This window comes from Camponotus floridanus, unplaced genomic scaffold (genome assembly GCF_003227725.1).
Source record: "Camponotus floridanus strain SB8 unplaced genomic scaffold, Cflo_v7.5 scaffold426, whole genome shotgun sequence".
NCBI lineage: Eukaryota > Metazoa > Arthropoda > Insecta > Hymenoptera > Formicidae > Camponotus > Camponotus floridanus.
In genome coordinates this window covers 1-20,559 of record NW_020229577.1, presented here as the reverse complement: position 1 = coordinate 20,559, position 20,559 = coordinate 1, and the positions used below count along the sequence as shown (strand labels likewise).

The 20,559-nt window shown below is 28.0% G+C and overlaps 1 long non-coding RNA gene across 1 annotated transcript; it reads left to right on the top strand.

The window, feature by feature from the left end:
* Nucleotides 1–8,619: 8,619 nt before the first annotated feature.
* On the top strand, nucleotides 8,620–9,331 carry LOC112639006. Its single transcript, XR_003123249.1, has 3 exons — nucleotides 8,620–8,653; nucleotides 8,791–8,889; nucleotides 9,313–9,331. It is a non-coding gene; the product is annotated as an uncharacterized LOC112639006 (long non-coding RNA).
* The last annotated feature ends 11,228 nt before the right edge of the window (nucleotides 9,332–20,559 follow it).

Here is a 20,559-nt window from a genome sequence, read left to right as displayed (position 1 = left end):
TATTTTCAGATTAGTTTTGGATATTGGATATTTTATATATCATTAAAAATAAATCTAATAAAGAAGCTCAAGTACGGATATTATATCTAGAAGAAAAGGCTTAAATATCTAATCTGGCAGTGATTTTTCTGATATTGAAAAATTATAAACATAATTATTGGCAAAATTTTTAAACGGTAAAAGGTAAGTGGAAAGAAAGAGAGAAATTTATTTTTATATATTTTTTTATTTGACCTCTCTTTAGATGATTAATTGTAAATAATGAATCTATGAATATACACGTTTGCATCTTGGTTAACCANAGGTAATGGATAATTTAGCTAATATAATTACGAAATTAATTTAAAATATATTATTTTTGGGTGATTTTTTTTGTAGGAGAATGTTTCAGGAAGATGAGAAATTTGAATGGAAATAAAGATGGAGATCGAAATGGTGATCAAAATGAGGATCTAGAGAGAAACATAATGACAATTTTTTAAATGTAAATTTTGATGAGCTATTCGCATCCTATATAACAGATTAAATTTTATATTTTTCTTATTATTTATACTTATTATTTTATTAGTTATACACACATTTTACTAAATTTTATATTTAATTTAAAAAATATGTATTTACGCGTGTTGTGCCCGGCGCGGCACGGGGTGTGGGTAGCCGGGAGAATCGATTCGAATCCTCGATTAGTAACAACGATTTTTTATTATAAGATTTTTCGTATATAAATAGATTTTCGTATCTTATTTTTAGTTGATTTCTTTACAAGTCTTCTTTCCTTATTGTCGTCCTTTCCTGTGTCACTGCGTTTTTAGATTTAGAGCGTTTAACAATTTTTTGAGTGAATCGTTGCACAGTAATAGCAGTTAGCTCTCGGTTTCGCACTATTTAATGATTGATTTACTATTAACGACTGTCCGCCGCGGATTCGCGGTGGACGGCTTTTATTTCCTCGGTTTCGGGGGTGTTTTGGAGGGGATCGCCTAGCGACATGACCATGTATGGTCATGGGGGTTCTTCGTGGCGTCCAAAGTCCAAATGCAAGCGAAGGAGGTTCAAAGTCGAATTCCTTCGTTAGCGTCTTTCGCGTTTCCGGCGAGTGTTTTCTCGCGCGTGGTTTGCTGAGATGACGGTTTTGCGCGGTTCGCGAATGTTCTATTATATATTCTATTATAATGAAATAATAAGTTATAGTCTTTCGGACTATAACATCCCTCCCCCGTTGGAAAGAAAAACGGAGGTTGTAAACGGAGGTTGTAAACGGAGTTTTTCTATCTTCTAAATTTACATATGCGCCTATCCTTATTTTAAATACAATATATTTCCCGTGTACAATATTCATTATAACCGTTTCTTAAATTAAAATTTATTCTAAATCGTGTGCTCTTAGTTCTTTTTAATATTGGTCTAGGCATTCCGTATGGTTTTTGTCAGTTTCGTCTATTATTGTAACAGTCGGTTTTTTAGATTTCTTCTTTTTATATTGGACAATTATCCATATTATTACTATTATAATCATTATAGTGGTTATTCCACTGGAAGCCATTGGATTATAAATGTTTTTTGTTTAAAGAAGTTATTTTCGTCTATTTAAATCTTTATTTATCTTTTCTAATTTGTTATTTAGTTCCTTTAGTTCTATTATGGATTATTTACTATGCTTTTAAGTTTTTGTCTGCCATTTGTTTTATTATTATTAAAGATTGTTATATTATATTCGGGTTTGAAATTCTTCGATTTCTGAAGTATAGTGTAATTGTTTTAGTCTGTAATATTATGTCTGTTGACGTCAATTTACAATTGTTACGTAGGGTGATTCGACCGTATATCTGATTATTTTCTCATAATCAGGGTGCTTATCGCATTTATATTGTGACTTGTTGTTCGGATGCTGTCGAGTACAGCCAGAAGTGTGGTTGACGTAAGTCAATCCATATCGTATGGTTTATTGTTACGTGTTTTACGTTACAATATTCTCGATAATCTGTTCGTATACATATTTTTTATTTCGCACGGCGTATTTATATTTAAATGATATATCGGATGATTGCTTTCGCATATGTATTGTTTTATTTTTATCTATACAATTAGTTTAGATCTTGTTTGTTAAACTTAAATAGGTACGCATTTCTTTATTTACAATCATTAGCTTATTCTCTATTTCTATATAAGCAAATTTGTTATTATAATCGGTTGTTGGTAACGGAATGACATTAAAAATTTCGTATATAGGTTGCGTAATGATGGGGAATTTTAATATTGTATATATTTTCGACTTTTCGCAATACGCATTTATTTTTTATAAAATTTTCTATCGTTACCCACTTTCATTTTGATTAATTTCAAAGGGGAAATATGAGCCTCGTGGTAATTGAAGTACGGCTTCCTTTAGTTGGTTTATAATGTCAGTTATGAGTGTTAGCAATGGATGTATTTTATCCTGACGTATATATGTTAGATATTCAAAATATCTTTCGCATCTCTTATTAAATTATTTATCATTGCTATTATTACAGTAAAATGTTCATCTATTTCTTCTCGCGTAGTATAATCTCTAATATAGTGATTAATTAGTTTTTCATTATAATCTAATATATTTTCCAATTTGTTTAGATGTATTATGGTGGAGTTTAAAATTTTAATCTGGTTTTTTGCGACGTGTTCTAAGATTTGTTGTTTGTTTTCTAATAATCCTATTTGTTCGTTTATTAATTTTCTGCCATTTTCATCCATTATTCCAAATAGGATTTTTGTGATAGAGCCTACGCCATTGATTAAGCCTCTACGTTTATTTGACTTAACTTTATATAATGTATTTATTAATGTTATTATTTTATCTAGATTATTTGAATCATTATTAATAATATTTTTAGATTATCGCACGTTTGTTTTATGCTATTTTCTGGTTTTATTTCTTTGCACATTTCGTTAGTTTGTTTAATATATTGGTTGTGTGGCGACCCTTGAAACTAATTGCAGTCTCAGCGAGATCGAAAATTGAAATTTTACATTTGAAATAGATCAGCGGACTTTTCATATTTACAAGCGAGTAGTTAAAATCTAGAAGTTTCGAGAAGGTCGATCGGCCGTGGCAGGCTATTGTTGTTTCGTATTGTCGGATGTATATTTTTGACGAAGCGTGACGTGTCATACGAAAACTTGTTGACGCGAAGATCGGCCGTTTACCTTTGAATCCGGAGAACTAGCCAATTAAAATCTGCCACAGCTGATGGAGAGTTAGTGGGAGATCTCTCGCCACAGTGCCCCGTGAGAAAAATTAGGGGCTTCGCCTCCGAAACGTAACGGAGTATAGACGTCGCGTTCAGGAGATTTAATTATCGAGTTCCGAGTATTAGGAGCATTGTCGTGGGTTGTCCGGGCGCTTGGGGCTGCGAGCCTGTTTGGATTCTTGTGGGAATGTCGGTGGGAATAAAGACAGCGAGAATATTTTAACACGACTAACTTAGTTTTTTGGTGACTTCCAAATATCTTTATCTTATATCTTATCCTCCTCCGACTTACGTTTGGTCGAACGACGGCTTGACGGACATTAACCTTTCTTTTTTTTTATCTTATCCGGGTGATCCGTGAATCGCACGCGTACGACCACAGTTGATTTGCCAGGTTCGATCATTTAATTCCGTTATGTCGAATTTGATGACTAATTTTCAGGTTTGCTCGGTTTGATATAGATGTCCGATTTTTTTAGTAGATTCCTGGGTTGTGTTTAAATTCTTCAATTTCAAACGAAAGACAGGTTTCGTTTTGCTTGGTGGGAACGGGGTTGATCTCTAGTATTAGTGTTCTGTAATTATATATATTAAGTATTATATATACCCATACAGCACAGAACCTTTCAATACATTGCAGCAATGTTGCAATATTGCAGATTGCAATGTAATATTGTAGAGACATTGCAGGAATATACAAGTGTAACATTTCATGAGAGAATGTTACAGCAACATTACAGAAGCATGCAATATTTTATAATCGTTTCTTAATTAAAAAAATATATATATATATATATATATATAATATACATATGTATGTATATACATGTTTTATATATACATACAACATGCATAAATAATAAAATTCTTGTTTACTAAAAAGCTTATATATTATACAGACACATTTAAGAATACTTAAAAAACATAAATAGTAAGATTTAGACAAATAGACCAGTCATTAATTCGACTCTTAAAAAATTCTCAACAGTAATAGATCGATTTACTGCTTTAAGGCCGCAGCACACACTTTTGCATAAGCGCATAACCGTAAGCGTAGGAAAATTGATTGGTTCATTTTCTTATGCATATACTTGGGGACCAATCAATTTCCTTATGCTTATGGTTATGCGCTTATGCAAAAGTGGTGCTGCGGCCTTTAGTCTTATTAAATAAATTTTACTATGTTTTTCCTAATCTTAAGCCGTAATCACACTACGGGTTGCGAACTTGGTCGCGGTTGGAATGGACCAATCGGAGTAGCCAAACGGCAAATTGCTTTTCTCTGATTGGTCAATTTCAACCGCGACCGAGCCCGCAACCCATAGTGTGATTACGGCTTTAAAGTATCTTTCAAAGAGCTAGTATGAAAAGACATCTTAATAAAGCGTCTGCTATGACGCTGCTATCGACGATATACATGTATACACGTGTGTGACAAGTGGTAGTGGTAATAAATAAGTGCAACAATATGGCGATTGTCCTGCATGCCACGTTCCGATTGTGTAATTATTATTGATTTTATATTTCTTTTTTCTATGTTTTACTTTATATTTACATATTATTATTCACTCTATTGTGCTAATTTGTTTGTGATTGTATGCTATGTGCGATGTTTGAAAGTTGAAACGATATTTTCAGATTAGTTTTGGATATTGGATATTTTATATATCATTAAAAATAAATCTAATAAAGAAGCTCAAGTACGGATATTATATCTAGAAGAAAAGGCTTAAATATCTAATCTGGCAGTGATTTTTCTGATATTGAAAAATTATAAACATAATTATTGGCAAAATTTTTAAACGGTAAAAGGTAAGTGGAAAGAAAGAGAGAAATTTATTTTTATATATTTTTTTATTTGACCTCTCTTTAGATGATTAATTGTAAATAATGAATCTATGAATATACACGTTTGCATCTTGGTTAACCTATATGAATTTAGTACTCTATTTTTAATAAAGTTTTAGTACATAAAATGATATGCGCAATATATAAAGTGATATTTTGTTTCTTTGTAACAACATTTCCATGTATGAATGTTTGTGTGTATAGTTCCCAGATAGCACAAAGAGTTTAAAAAGAATTTTTATGTCACAAGATCTGAGTTCATTTTCAGATGCAAAAAGAATTCTTTTACATAAAAGAATTCTTTTTACATTTGAAAGTGAACTCAGATTTTGTGACATAAAAATAAATTCTTTTTAAACTCTGTGCTATCTGGGATCATACTATAAAAAATATGATATTTATAATATACAGATAATAATGAAAATAACTATAAACTTATAACTATAAACAATTATAAATGAAATATTATCATTTTATATACTAAAAACTTTGCTCATTAAAAGTAGGAATTCACATAGGTTCTCCTAAAATAGGTCTTCCTAAAATCTAAAATATAGAAATTTTAATTCTTACATATTTTATAATTTAAGCAGTATATTTAAATATGTATTTATTTTTTTAGCATATTGTACATGTGTATAAATAGCTTATTATTATTTTTATTTTATTATTATTATCATATTATTATTATTTTAATCTAACTAAATATGATATAATTATTATTTTAATATAATTAAATATGATTAATTCACATAAAAATACTTCTGTTTCGAAACGTCATATCAGACGAATTATTGCGAATGAAACAAGCATAGATATTGCGGGATCTTCTAGACAAATTGTAGAACAATCAGATGCTGTAAATATTTTTGTCGAAAATGACTTAGATTTACAAAATTGTTCTCATGGAAATATTGAAAATATTGAAAGTAATCATATTATATCTATGGAAAATATAAATTTTAATTACTTACCTTATAATATTATTGAGAGAGAGAATAACAATGAATCTTCGAATTCTAATATAGTAAATAACATTAATGATCAGGATAATGATGAAAAATTCAGAAACGCTATAGCTGAGTGGGCTGTGTCATTTAATATTCCCCATAATGCATGCAATGCATTATTAAAAATTTTACAAAAACATACATCTTGTAACTTTCCAAAGATACAAGAACTTTATTGCAAACTCCACGACAAAATAATATTATAAAAATATGTGGAGGTGAATTTTTTTATTTAGGCTTAAATAATATTGTTAAAAAAATGTTATTAAAATCTAATGATAAACATATTAATTTACTTGTTAATATTGATGGCCTTCCTTTAGCAAAATCATCTCATGCGGCTTTATGGCCTATCTGTGTTCAATACAAAAGATAATGCTGTATATCTTGCTGGGGCATATTTTGGATATAAGAAACCAGAAAAATTTTAATATTTATTTGCAACCTTTGATAGATGATTTATTGAATTAATAAGGGAAGATTATCTTTATGCTAACAATGTTATCAAAATTAGATTGTTTAATTTAATATGTGATGCTCCTGCAAAATCTTTAGTATTGTGCGTAAAAGGTCATACTGGATTTTACAGTTGTACCAAATGTATCATTAAAGGGGAATATGTAAATGGCAGAATCTGCTTTCCGTTTAGAACAAAATCATATCCTTTAAGGAGAGATGAATTGTTTGCTATTAACGCTTATACAGATTTCCAAACTGGTTACAGTATTATCAATAACATTCCAGAGTTTTTACCTATAAGCAATACTCCACTTGATTATATGCATCTTATATGTTTAGGTGTAGTTAAGAAAGTGATACTTCTTTGGACGAAAGGACCACTTTCTGTCCGTTTAAACTTAAGATCAATTAACAAAATATCATATTTGTTAATATTACTTAAAACCTCTACTCCAAATGAATTTGTTAGAAGACCACGCTCTATAAATGATGTAAAACTGTGGAAAGCTGTAGAATTTCGAAACTTCCTTTTATATACAGGTCCTATCGTATTAAAATCTATATTAAAAAAAGACATATATTATCATTTTATCACACTTCATGTGGCTATCACAATTCTTACACGTCCAAACTTATACCAAGAAAATTTTATAAATTATGCTGAAGCTTTACTTAATAATTTCGTCGAATCTTTTGAAACATTGTATGGTAGACAATATATATCACACAATATTCATAACCTTCTACATTTATGTTCAGACGTACGAAGATTTGGCCCACTAGATAATTTCAGTGCTTTCCGTTTCGAAATTATATGACAAGTATAAAAAGACAATTAAGAAAAATGAAAAACCTGTGCAACAATTAATGAACAGATATAAGGAAAAAGAATATATGGATTCATTGTTATTAAACATAATTGCAATAATAAGAAATATGTTTGTAAATATTTGCATAAAAATGGACCAATATGTAATGATCTTAATGTTACATCACAATACTTGCAAGTATCAAATGAAATATTTACTATAAATGCAAAGGTTTTAGTAATAATTGTTGCATTTTAAAAAATAATGTATGTATTTTGGTTTGAATATAATTGAAGATAATAATAAAGATATTTTTCTTATTGGTAAGAAGCTTAAATATATAGGAGATGTGTATAAAACACCTTGTACCCAGTCTAGTCAATTTAATATTAGAATGATGGTCACAAGTAGTGATAATATTTTTTCTTGGCCAATTACAGATGTGTTATATAAAGTGTGGAAAATTTCTTATAGAAATGAATCAAATACATTCGCAATATTTCCGCTAAATCATTCTGCTAAATAATTTTATGAGAATTAATCATATATTTCCTCTCTTTTAAATATGTTAATTAATCACATATTTCTTATAATAATGTTAAAATATACACAAGTACAACTATTATACCTGCTATCAGAGAAAAATGAATGATAGTGGATTCATAATTGCTGAGTTTGATGATGGACTACAGTTAATACCAACAATATGGTTCAATGCGGAAAAACAATCGTGTATATGGCCTGGCCATTTTAAAACCAAATTCCGCATAAATAAAGCAATAATAACAAAAAGAAATACCACAGGAAGAATTTGATTGGGATGAGTTACCAATCAAGAGAATCTTCGGCACAGCAGGTAAATGAATTATTTTCTTAAGTAGTATGTATGTACACGCACATATATGTATAATGTTGTCTTTATTTTGTTTTCTTTTTTTTATTTTATTTTCATAAATAAGACACTTATGAAAAAGGCATGAAAAATTGGTCCTAGCACAGGATACATCTAATATAGAAAATACTGAAATCTCATCTAACGAATTAAAAGAAATAAAGAAAAAAAGAAGGCGGATTCAAGCAAAAAAAAAAATGTCATCCTCAGAAATGTCATCATCATCAGAAGATTTCTTTTGCAAGAGAATAAAGAAAATCGAATGACGCAAAATAATAAATATTGCCTGCTTTTCCACAAATAGAACATTTTGTGCCTAATTATAAATCGCGAGATAAATGTAAAGAGAATTTTGGTAATGAATTATCCGAAAGAATTCTACTTATAATAGAATAAATATAGTTCATGGTAAGCAACTAGTATAAGAATAACTGGCAATCATACTATAATAATCATAAATGTATCATAAAATCATATAATGTATAACTTATGTTTATGAATGCGCAACATTATTAATATTCTTATTAATTTATCTTCCTATATAGATGTCAACAAAAAAATTGATACAAATAACCAAAGCAATCTTAAACTAAAAAGATGCTCTATTCAAGAGAACACCAGCCAAGAAAATACTTACTCTGATGGTAACTATTATACATTTTAATAATTTTTTTTAAATTATATAAAATAGGAATAGAAAAATATACGTATTTTATATATAACGTTTTAGAAGTAAATAATACTAGTCATAAAACAAAGTTTATAAAAAAATATTTATTTTAGAATTTAAGAAGCAATATTAACAAAATTAAATAAAATTTATATAAACTTGACACACTTGACAATAGAGAAATAAATATTCTTGAAAGAATAAATATTCTTGATGACATGTAATATATTAATGAAGAATTTCATATTGAATTTCCACTTTCATCTATATCAGAATTAACATATTTCGAGGGGCAATTGGAAGAAGCAAAATTTAAAATCACGTGGTACATATTATATCTTATTTTTTATAATTTATATAAATATTTATAATGAAATTTATTCTTGTTAATATGAAGATGAGGCCGCGATGCAGGGAAATATACAGGGAGTGGAATGAGATTAAATATGCCGAGATTTCCGTAATCGTTGCTTTATTAGTAGACGGCACGATGTGAGCGTGTCCACGGTACAAGACAAGACTGACGTGGTAGAGAAAACATATGTGACCAAGGGACATGTGTAACGAAAAGACATGTGTGCGAAGGGGTATGCGTAAGGTCTTTTGTTCCGAGTCCTTCGGATGTCGCCACGGGAATCGCCTATAAGACGATACTTCGAACAATTCTGTTATTATTTGTACAATTTTATTTTTCAGCTTTACATTTTGAGATTGGTAGGTGGAAGTACTGCGCATATAATGACACGCAATATATTGAAAAAAATTATAACAAATACTTTGGCTAAGATTTTAGCTGGGCAGGAAAAAACTAAACGTTGTTTCAAAGACTTAAGTCTCACAAAAATAATCATACGTGAGTTTATTTATATACATTTATATTTAAAATAAGTACTATTTAGTTATAGTTATAATATTTTTAATAATTTTTATAGAAGCTGTCCGTACAATGTATGGTTCGGTTACAGACAATGAGATAGCGGAATCTATATCAAAATGGCTTACCAAGCCAGTTTACAGAACTCAAAGAGAAAGGTATTCATTGTTCTATTTTAAGAGAGAGATTCTTCAAAGATATATATATATATATATATATATATATATATATATATAATATCGTTTTATTTAAGATAATTAAAAAATTACATATATAAATTTTAATTATCTTAAATATGAGATCGACCTGATTAAAATATAGTTACAATTTTTAATTTGATTTATTCTTATGTTTTCAGACAACAGAATACACAAACCGAGTTAATGGAGTAAACAATAAGACTGCTACAGAAAATAAAAGTACAAAATAAAAGAAACTAAAAGTACAAAATAAAAGAAAACTAAAAGTACAAAATAAAGAAAAATATATTGTAATAATATATTATAAAAACGTACATGTTACATATATACATATAAGTATTATATTTACATACATACACAAATACATATAAGAACATATAAAGCAAACATATATTTTACATACATATATAATAAAAGTGCAATACTGCAAGTGCAATATGCCAAAAAAAAGTTATATATAAATGTTATGTTGGAATACATAGTATATAATAAAATAAAATAATTTTCAAACTGTTTTAATTAAATTTCCACACAAAACTAAACTTTATAGTGATAAGTATCTACTAATGCTGTGTATGTTTCAGATTTTAAAAGATGAAATTAAAAGGTGAACTCAATGACCATATGAAACATTCAAGAAAAAGTATATGATCAAAAGTTCGTAGTTGTTTTGTATTTGAAATGCAATTTTATGAAATTATGAAATTATTTTATATATTCATAATAAATAAATTAACAAAAAATTATATTTTGAGTGTACAAAGCAATTATGAACGCATAATCATGTATCTTTTTTATCTTGTATGATTTGTATACTGCAAAATTTATCTGGAAATAATAATATATGGCATTATTGTGGACACCCTGGCAAAAATGAATATCGGAACGTAAGTCGAATATAAGGAGAGAATGACAGAAGTTTAAACGAAGCTTTTAGGAGGCGTAAATTGAACAACGAAGCGTATACGCTCCTAAAGCTTCGTTTACACTTCTGTCATTCTCTCCTTATATTCGACCTACGCTCCGATATTCATTTTCACCAAGATATATTATATTGTAATATTATTATAATGTTACATTGTAAGATTATGCAATGTTATATTGTAAGATTTCTGTAGTGTTACATTGTAAGATTACTATAATGTTACATTGTAATGTTACTGAGGGCGGACATTTTAATGTTGCTGCAATGCTGCAGCAACATTGCAGCAACATTTCGCAATGTGTATGCAATATTCCATTATTACGTTGGAATATTTATGTAATGTTTCTGCAACCATTTTGTGCTGTATGGGTAATATCTCAATATTACTCTTTAGCTGTTGACAACTTTTCGTGAAATCTTAACATTTATTTTTAATATGAGAAAGATTATACAGGGTGACCCATTTTTAACTTAGGCAGCCAAATAACTCGAAAAATAAGCACACTACGAAAAAATGGTTAGAATCAAAATTTCGTCATTTCGAGGGGGACGTACAATGACGTTAAAATCAGCCCCCCACCCCTCCCCTGGGCGGTGAGGGGGGCAAGTTTGAAATCTTAAATGGAACCCCTATTTTTCATTGCATATTCTTGTAGCTTATCTCGAGAGCTTTCCAAAACACTATAATTAAGTACCTTTTTATTAAGTACTTTTTGAGTTATAAGGCTTGAAATAATTTCTTAATTTTACATAAACCATTCATTTTTCGATTATCTTACCTTCATACTTTTATGTACAAAATAATGAGAGGAATCAATTGGTGTAAAGAAAACATACAGTTGTTTTTAAGAAAAAATATGGAATTGTTAATTGCAAATTACATATTTTTCTTAGAAACAACTATGTGTTTTCTTTACACCAATTGATTCCTCTCATTATTTTGTACATAAAAGTATGAAGGTAAGATAATCGAAAAATGAATGGTTTACTAGATATTTTATGGTTTATGTAAAATTAAGAAATTATTTCAAGCCTCATAACTCGAAAAGTACTTAATGAAAATAACTTAATTATAGTGTTTTGGAAAGCTCTGAGATGAGCTACAAGAATATGCAAAAGCATATAGGGTATCCCATTTAAAAAGTTGGAGCTGATCTTCGCGTGTCCTTCAAGTGGCTCTTCAAGATCAACTAATGAACACCATCTTATGTCCCCCTTGAAACTATACAACTTTTGTCTAAAACATTTTCTCTATCTTGCTTAGGTTCCGAGAAATTTAGGTGGTCGGATTAAATGAAACACCCTGTGTATATATTCTCGCGTATGTATTATAGTTAGAATTAAAATTTTCTAAATTCGCTGAAGCACAAGTCCTACATTTTCCGAGATCATCTTTCTGAATAACTTTCAGAAGGTTTCAGCCGCTTATTGTTTTTAAAAATTTTGATAATTATGATAATTTAAATTTCATTTTTTAAATATTTTTAAAATAAATTTAATTTAATTTTAAAAAATAATTTTAATTTGTTACGAAAAATTACACAAAAGTTCAAAATATATGTATAATATAAAATTTATTAAAAATTTCTATATAATACAAATAAGATTAGCAATGATTAATTAGGCGATATTTATTATTAATAATTGACATATATTAATAAAATTTAAGAATAGAAATTAGTTTTATATAAATAACGTATTAACGTAAATAATCGCGATTAAAAAGATTATTAAAAATTATTGATCGTTTCTTCAATTGTAGAAGAAACTATTTGCATTACTGGCACATTTTGCGATAAATTATCAAAGATAATATTTCAAAGATAATTATATTCAAAAAAGATAGAACAAGCTTTGATATAAATCAATGATTAAAATACAAGATAAATAGCGATTTAAAATTCGCAAGAAAATGCAACGAATAATTAAATCGATAATATTAGGAATTATCAATTATGATAATCAAAATCAATAAATAACGCCGACGTATAATTATTATCACACAAATGCGAAGATATTTTGAAACATTTGCTGTAATATTTGCAGATATAAAATTTGTTGTCTGTTATATTTTATATAAATGTCGCGATTGAGAAAATACATATTGCATCTCACGCATGATTAGTTAAAGGAAATAAAATGAATCTTAAGACTCTACAATTTTAATATAATTAGTATATAATTAAAAAATGATTATCGCTTTTAATGGAAAATAACGAAACGAAGCGCATATTTCGCGTAATTTATTTATTTAATCAAATAAGAATCGTAGAAACAGAAATCTAAAATAATAAATTAATAATTTTGATGTAAAATCAATTTTTACAAGAAATTATTACTTTAATGATATTTTATAAAATCAAATATAATTCGACCGCGACGCTTTATCTTTTATTTTTCAATTATTTAAATATAATTTAGATTCAAACGCACAGAGCAAAAACAATTGAATCATAAAATCGAAGTAATTAACATAGAAAAGCTTTCTGATACATAAATCCTTTAACAAATATTATTTAATTAATCTATATAATCTAAAACACTCCTATAAACTTTAATATTAAATGTAAAGTAAAATGTAAAATTATATGTAAAGTACGTAAAAAAATATTTCGGCAATAAATGGACAATAATACGTTCGGACCATTGGCGTATGACGCGCTGTGTTTACATGTCACAGCCTTGATATCATTCGCGCAGCAACATTTGAAGAGTAAGGGAGGAGGGAGTGCAAAATACTTCGTATATTTTCAAATTTTCTCTTAACAATAAAACGAAATAGCGACTAGTATTGAAACATAATTCGCTATAATAATTATAATTAATACTTGCTACACTTTTAATTGTAATTATAATTATTACGCGATCGAGAATGTTGTGCAAAGTGCCTCACGATCGTGGCGTATATAACTAATCTTAATTAATGTTGTTTTCGGGAGTGAATGTAAGTGCAACGAAGAAATAGCAAAGGAGAAGAAAAGCAAGTCTGAAAAAGCACTGGGTAATAGGAGCAACTCATTCATCACTCCTTTGTTCGATTTCGAACATAATGATCTTTCTCTTTGATAAACTGGTGTTGCGCACCGTATATAGGACCTACAGTTTAATGCCGATTAAAACCCTAATGGCTACCATGGAGAAATGCTCTTGGCAAGATTTTTTCAGTGATTTGCCATTGGCTTCCGAGACAGGAATGAACGTATACAATTTTTCGGTTCTACCAGGAATTGAACCCAGGACCTGGAGTCTTTGGCTTTATAGATTAGTGTGTTATCTACTATGCCACGCTTCCCTCATTTATGTTAGATTTATATATATATATATATATATATATATATATATATATATGGATTGCTTAAAAAAACAAATTGTTCTATCGTCGCGGAATCCAACTTTTGTAAAAAAGATGAGAAAATAATATAACTCGTTCTAATCCCACGATGAAATGTCGCAAATTATAAAATCCATTCAAAAAATTAAAAGAGTCGTATTGATAAAATTTGTAGTAGCGTAGTCCGAAAGATAAAAAGCGTAAAGGTCCTTCCGAAATTCCTCAGATATAGAGGGAGAGAGAATTATTTATTTATTGATAATGAGGTAAAAGCCTGTAAGAAAATTAAGCAAAAAAAAAGCAAGCACAGTCAAGATAAAAAAAACTCATATCAAGCATATTGTACAATAATTAAAAAAATAATTCTTAACCTCTGATAAAAATTATAAAAATTTCGCTTACAGTGTAAAGAAAAAATAATCATTATAAAAAAACACAATGGAAATAAAATTTTAAACAATACTGTGAGTAATTGAAGGCAGGTGTAGAAATTATAGTAAAATACGTATATCAGAATAGAAGTGAAAGGAGAAGATAAAGCCATGCGTAAAGAGTGGAGGAGTGTGGTCGCGAGAAAATCTGAAAACATTACTGGCAATGGGAGATGTAGGAGGCATAGGAAAGAAAGGGCGGAAAAGAGAGAGGAAAAATGACGTAGATAAGGAGGAAGATGGCAAGGAAGCGGAAAATATGATTGAAAATGTCAGGCATTTACAGATAATATGAAGATAGAATCATCTAAAAATCAGTGTCATTCTGAATATTCAAATCATTTTTTTGCTGGCAGATATACAGTATATTTACTATAAGGATTTGGTTAGTATTTTCTGGTTGGATCTATAAAATTTCTTGTTACATTAATTTCTTTGCTTGCCGCTAGGCGACAAGCCACTCTCAACTTAACTCGTATTTAATATTTGCCATGAAATGTATATAAAAATCTAGTATTAACATTAAATCCAAAATATATTTTTTTTTCTCTTACGAGCAGTAGTGCCAGAAAGAAGACGCTAGCTCTCTGATTGTGCGTGTTTGAGCTACATCCTCTTCTTGCATTACTGTTTATCAGTTTAATTTCTAGCAAACTAAATTTAAAATAATTTATTTAATAATCTGAATTAAATTTATGTAATAATCGTGTTGGAATTCAGAATATTAAACAGACTTTGGAGATTAGATGGAAAAAATTTTAGATTACTTTGTGCTGGTGAGTTTAGTATTATTAACCAGAAAATTTGGTAAATTTGACAGAAAGAAATTAATCAAATTCATCTGGTAATTCCTGACAAGAATTCTGATTCGTCCATTTTCCAATAGACATACAGTATGTATTTACCAGAATTCTAATTAATGCAACCAGATTTTTTTCTCAGTGTACTGAAATTTTTTGCTTTATTAGTTTACGTAAAATAGTGTTTTTTGTTCCAATTTTATGATAGCATCAATAAATGTAAGGTATCATTAACTGGTATATAACTGGTTATTATAAGAGACTTTAGACTTGTTTGTGCTGAATCCTTCTGTTTCATTAAATTATTATAAATTATTACATCCTACGCTTGAGTTGCATTTTTTTAAAATCGGATTTAATCATTAATATCATATCATGTATGACAGATGTAGAAATGGAAATTTTTAAGCGCTTGATATTGAGAAATTATATTGCTGTATAGTTATAACCAATTTTGTCTTTATTAATTATGCAAGCACTGTCAATAAATCAATATTTAGATTATACAAGAATTAAAATTATTAAAAATTATTAAATTATTAAATTATTAAAAATTATTAAATTATTAAATTATTAAAAATTATTTAATATATATTTATATTATTATAAATTATAATAAATTTAAAATAAGTCTTTCTCTGTGTGTTGATGGAAACGTTGACATGATAATCTTGACGAAGTGATTTCCTTATTTCTCACGATAGAATAGTTAACTAAATTATTGTATGTATATAACTTGTCGTTCATTTTTTATCTCAAAATCAATGTAATTTATTTCTTTTGTGTAATACTGGAAATAATTTTTTGTAGTTCACTCAAAAAGGACCAAAAGCCATGGTCGAAACGTCGTGATTTTTCACTTTAATAAAATTTGCCAGTGTGGTCGTTTTTAATTACGTCTTTTATTATATTTAAATAGTTAACATTTTTGTAAAGTTTTTCGTAAAAAGTATTAGTATTTTGTTTGTTAAGGTCACAAAAATTCATACATTCCACATTTCAATTATATCAACTATACGATATAATGTTTTTGCTTTATTTCATAAATATCTAAGAACGATGCAGGTCTATTAACTCATAACTTATATTAAAAAAAGAGTGAGAGTAGGAGAAAATCGATATTTGCTGGATTCATTCAAAAAGAGAATATAGCCTAACGCAATTGTAACAATTTATTATCAAAAATATATATAAATATTATTCGTAGAGTATATAAATCAAAGACATATTATATAATTCTTGTTTTTAATCTATAATTATATAATAAATATAATACGTATTAAATCTACATCTGACATTTAATGAAAGTTACCTACCGTCATGACTTTAGTCATTTAATACTGAATAACGCAAAGAAATAAAATTTAATAGAGCATATAGTTAATCGACTGAGTTATGACTAGTGACGACTGCAGTATAATATTGAGAACGGATTACGCAGGAGCTCAGTATATACGAACACGGAATACGCGCAATCCATTCTCGTAAAATAACAAACGCAGATAGAACAGAACATCATACTACTACTCAATCGTAATCACGATTGAAAGAAATTAAATAGAAAGAAATTAATTAATCAATAAGAATGTGTGAAATATCATCAACGTCAACAGGTATTCTCAACAATATCATTCTCGTCTTATTTTTATCATTATTTTAAAACAAAACCAGTATCAATTTTCAAAATTATTTTTTGCCAAACCTGTAAATATACTGATGAAAAAGATTTTAGTTCGATGATTAAACTTGTTAACAATTTTAAAATTTTTAATCGAAAAATTGGCGCATTTTAACTTTGTCACTTGCATTCAATTTCTATTGATGAAGTAAAATATATATTTCAAATTTTTTATTATTTCTTTTCCACACATTTTTATTTGTATACAACATATCAAGAAGTTTTTTTTTATAATTTGAATACTACAATAATACGGTATTTAATCTTGAAATTTAGAAAAAAGAATCTAAATAATGTGATTTATAAATCAAACGATAGAGTATTTTTAAAATCTCTACTTATAAATATTTCTAAATTTAATTTTCATATTGTCCTATATTATATCTTTTTATATACTTGTTTCGTTTAAATAAGAATAGCTATGTATATCAAATCATTTTTATTACCGCGATACATTTTACACACATTTTCTTTTATTTTTTATTATTTTTATTTACTTTAATATAATTAATTTATTTTGAACATTTATATATAAATGTGTATGAATGGTGATGTATTTTAATCGTGTTAATGTTTGTTCGTTTATGAATGAGACTATACATGCTTATATTAATTTATCTATTCGAATAATTCGCTAACTTTATGATATTTTTGTTTTCTCTGTAAACTATCGTTACGCTACAATCGTTACGGTACAAATTTTAATAGGGAATGTGACGCTTAAATTGCATGTATATTTTTTGTGACGCACATAATATTTATTGCACAAAACATTTTATTGATATAAGTCCATTAAGCTAAAAATAGATTAAAATGAAAATTGAAACTTCTCTCTCCCTCTCTCTCTCTTTCTTTCTCTGTTTCTCTTTTTCTCGCTATTTATTTATTCAATAAGAAAAAAAAATTTAATTGTGTATATAAAATACACAGAAATTTTAACATATAAATTTAAATATAGAATATATATTACACAATACACATTTGCTCTAGTGCATAAAGTTATATTAAATCATTCTTGTTGTTGAATGTCTTATTGCTGAGGTATTATAATTTTTCTTGTTATTCTTGCTATACAAAATATCAAGCTTTTAACTTAAAATTTAATCAACTTTAGTAGGTTCCTATAATAAATATGAATAAACAACATTTATTTTAATATAAATTTGTTGATTTATTCAAATTTATTTTGTTAAAAAGTAATGTTTAAACGTTAAGGAATTTAAGTAATGTTTAAAAAGTAATGTTTAAAAAGTAATGTTTAAACGTTAAGAATTTAATTTAATCAAATCAATATAATAAATATAATTTTATTTGTGCTAAATTAAATCTGTGCGATTGCTAATGATAATATAATTTTGTTTGTATTATAATTATAAGAATTACAATTTTAATTTATACATATATCTAATGTGTTTTTGAATAAATTTAAGAAATGATAACTATTAATCATTCGAAACAAATAGGATTAGATGATAGAAATTCTGCGATTAAAAAATTTTGTTTAACTTTTTATAAATTTTATAGATTTATAATTATAAATTTATAAACTAAATTTTATAACTTTTATAAATTTTTAAACTTGTTAGTTCAGTTTACAATCTTTTACTTGATTTTAATATTTCTTATGCTTCTACATTCTTTTAAATAAACAAGGACAAAATATTATTAATAACTCAAAACTAAATATTTGTTTTTACGCCATCACTGATTATGACCTGTCACTTCTGATTTATAAAAAACCTTAAACGATTATTTGCAGATGCAACTCTCTTTTTCCTTTTGAATCGAAATGCAATTGAACAAAATATGTTGAAGAATCGGTACATTTTACAAAATACAGTTTTATGATTTAAAACAATTTTATTTATCAATGCTCCACCACTTTGAATAATTTAGTTCGTACAAAAATAATAGAAAATGAAAATTTGTATAATGAGAGAAGGTGTGTGTTATAAGCAAAACATAATGTAAATTATGTTCTTTAACTGACGCATACTTCGCATTAATTGGAATTGTTGCAAAGGTTATGATCGCGCTATATTACGCACTACACTTTTATGAAAAATGCAGCAAAACTGGATTTTCTATCTTACTTGTACATATTTATTCAACGAGGACAACATATTTCTACGCACTACTACACATACATATAATATACAATATGCTTGCAATTTAAATATCACATGCCATATTAGAATTTGCACGGAGTGTAAACGATACCACAGGCCTTTGCGTAGCACGTCACGTTTTTGAGTAATTTGTAATTGAATGGCTCAAAAATCGCTATTTTGGCCAATTTCATGAATTTATTGCGAGGAAACCAAATTTTTTGAAATATTTCTGCCAATAGTATTGTATAATACTCATTTTCGCCTTTTAAATCCACTTTCGATTACCGCCGCACGATTTTTCTTTGCTGAGATATATAAGTATGACGTTGTTACACATTTTGATAAATTTTTCTAAATTTTATGCCTTTTTATTGTGATTCTATTCGCCATATTGGATGCGCCATTTTTAATTCAAAAGGTGATAGAAGGTTTAAAAATGTGTACATTTTTTATCCTAATTTTGATTCGTAGTGAAATAAAGAGAGTGGTGGCATGATTAGAATAGCTTATTAGATCCTCATGCACACCAGTCTTATGACTTGTATATCTGAGCGAAAAAAAAATCGTGTCGGCGGCGTAATCAAAGTGGATTCGAAGAGATGAAGGTGAGTACTATACGATGCTATAAAAAATTTGAAATATTTTTGTCAATGGCAAATGGTTTACACTCACAATAAATTCATGAAATGGCCAAAAATAGCGATTTTTGGGCTATTCAATTACAAATAATTCAAACACCTGTGACGTGCTACGCAAATTCGGCGGCCAGATTCGGATTCAGTGCACAAAATTACGTCAAAAAATCACTATTGCATCTTAAAAAGAAATTTTGACCCCCTTTTTTGCAGACCTGTGTTATCGATCGCATAACTGTGTTCACATTAACTGTGATTGCATTAACTGTGTCGCAAGCGAATTTTCACGGTCTTCCGCGAAATAATTAATCATTCTCGCTCGATTATTAGATATTCTTTCGAACCGATTGTCAATTAGAATATCGAGAATTAAAAATTAGAACAAGTAGAAGTGGCGCGCCGCGCGCGTTTACGGATAAATTTCGTTAAAGTAAGACGACGATTTGACTGAACGACGATACTCAAAGTATCTTAGTACGTTTTTTCGATGCGTCGTTCGGTCTCGCTAAGTCTGGCCATAAAAAAGGATAAGAAATATCAGGAATGTAATAGCATTGCCTTAGGTTTTTCGCGTGAATATACGATTTCTTGATTTTCATGTTTTGCGAATTTTGATAAATTATCTTATGATAATGATCCGCTATCGAATGATTAATTGT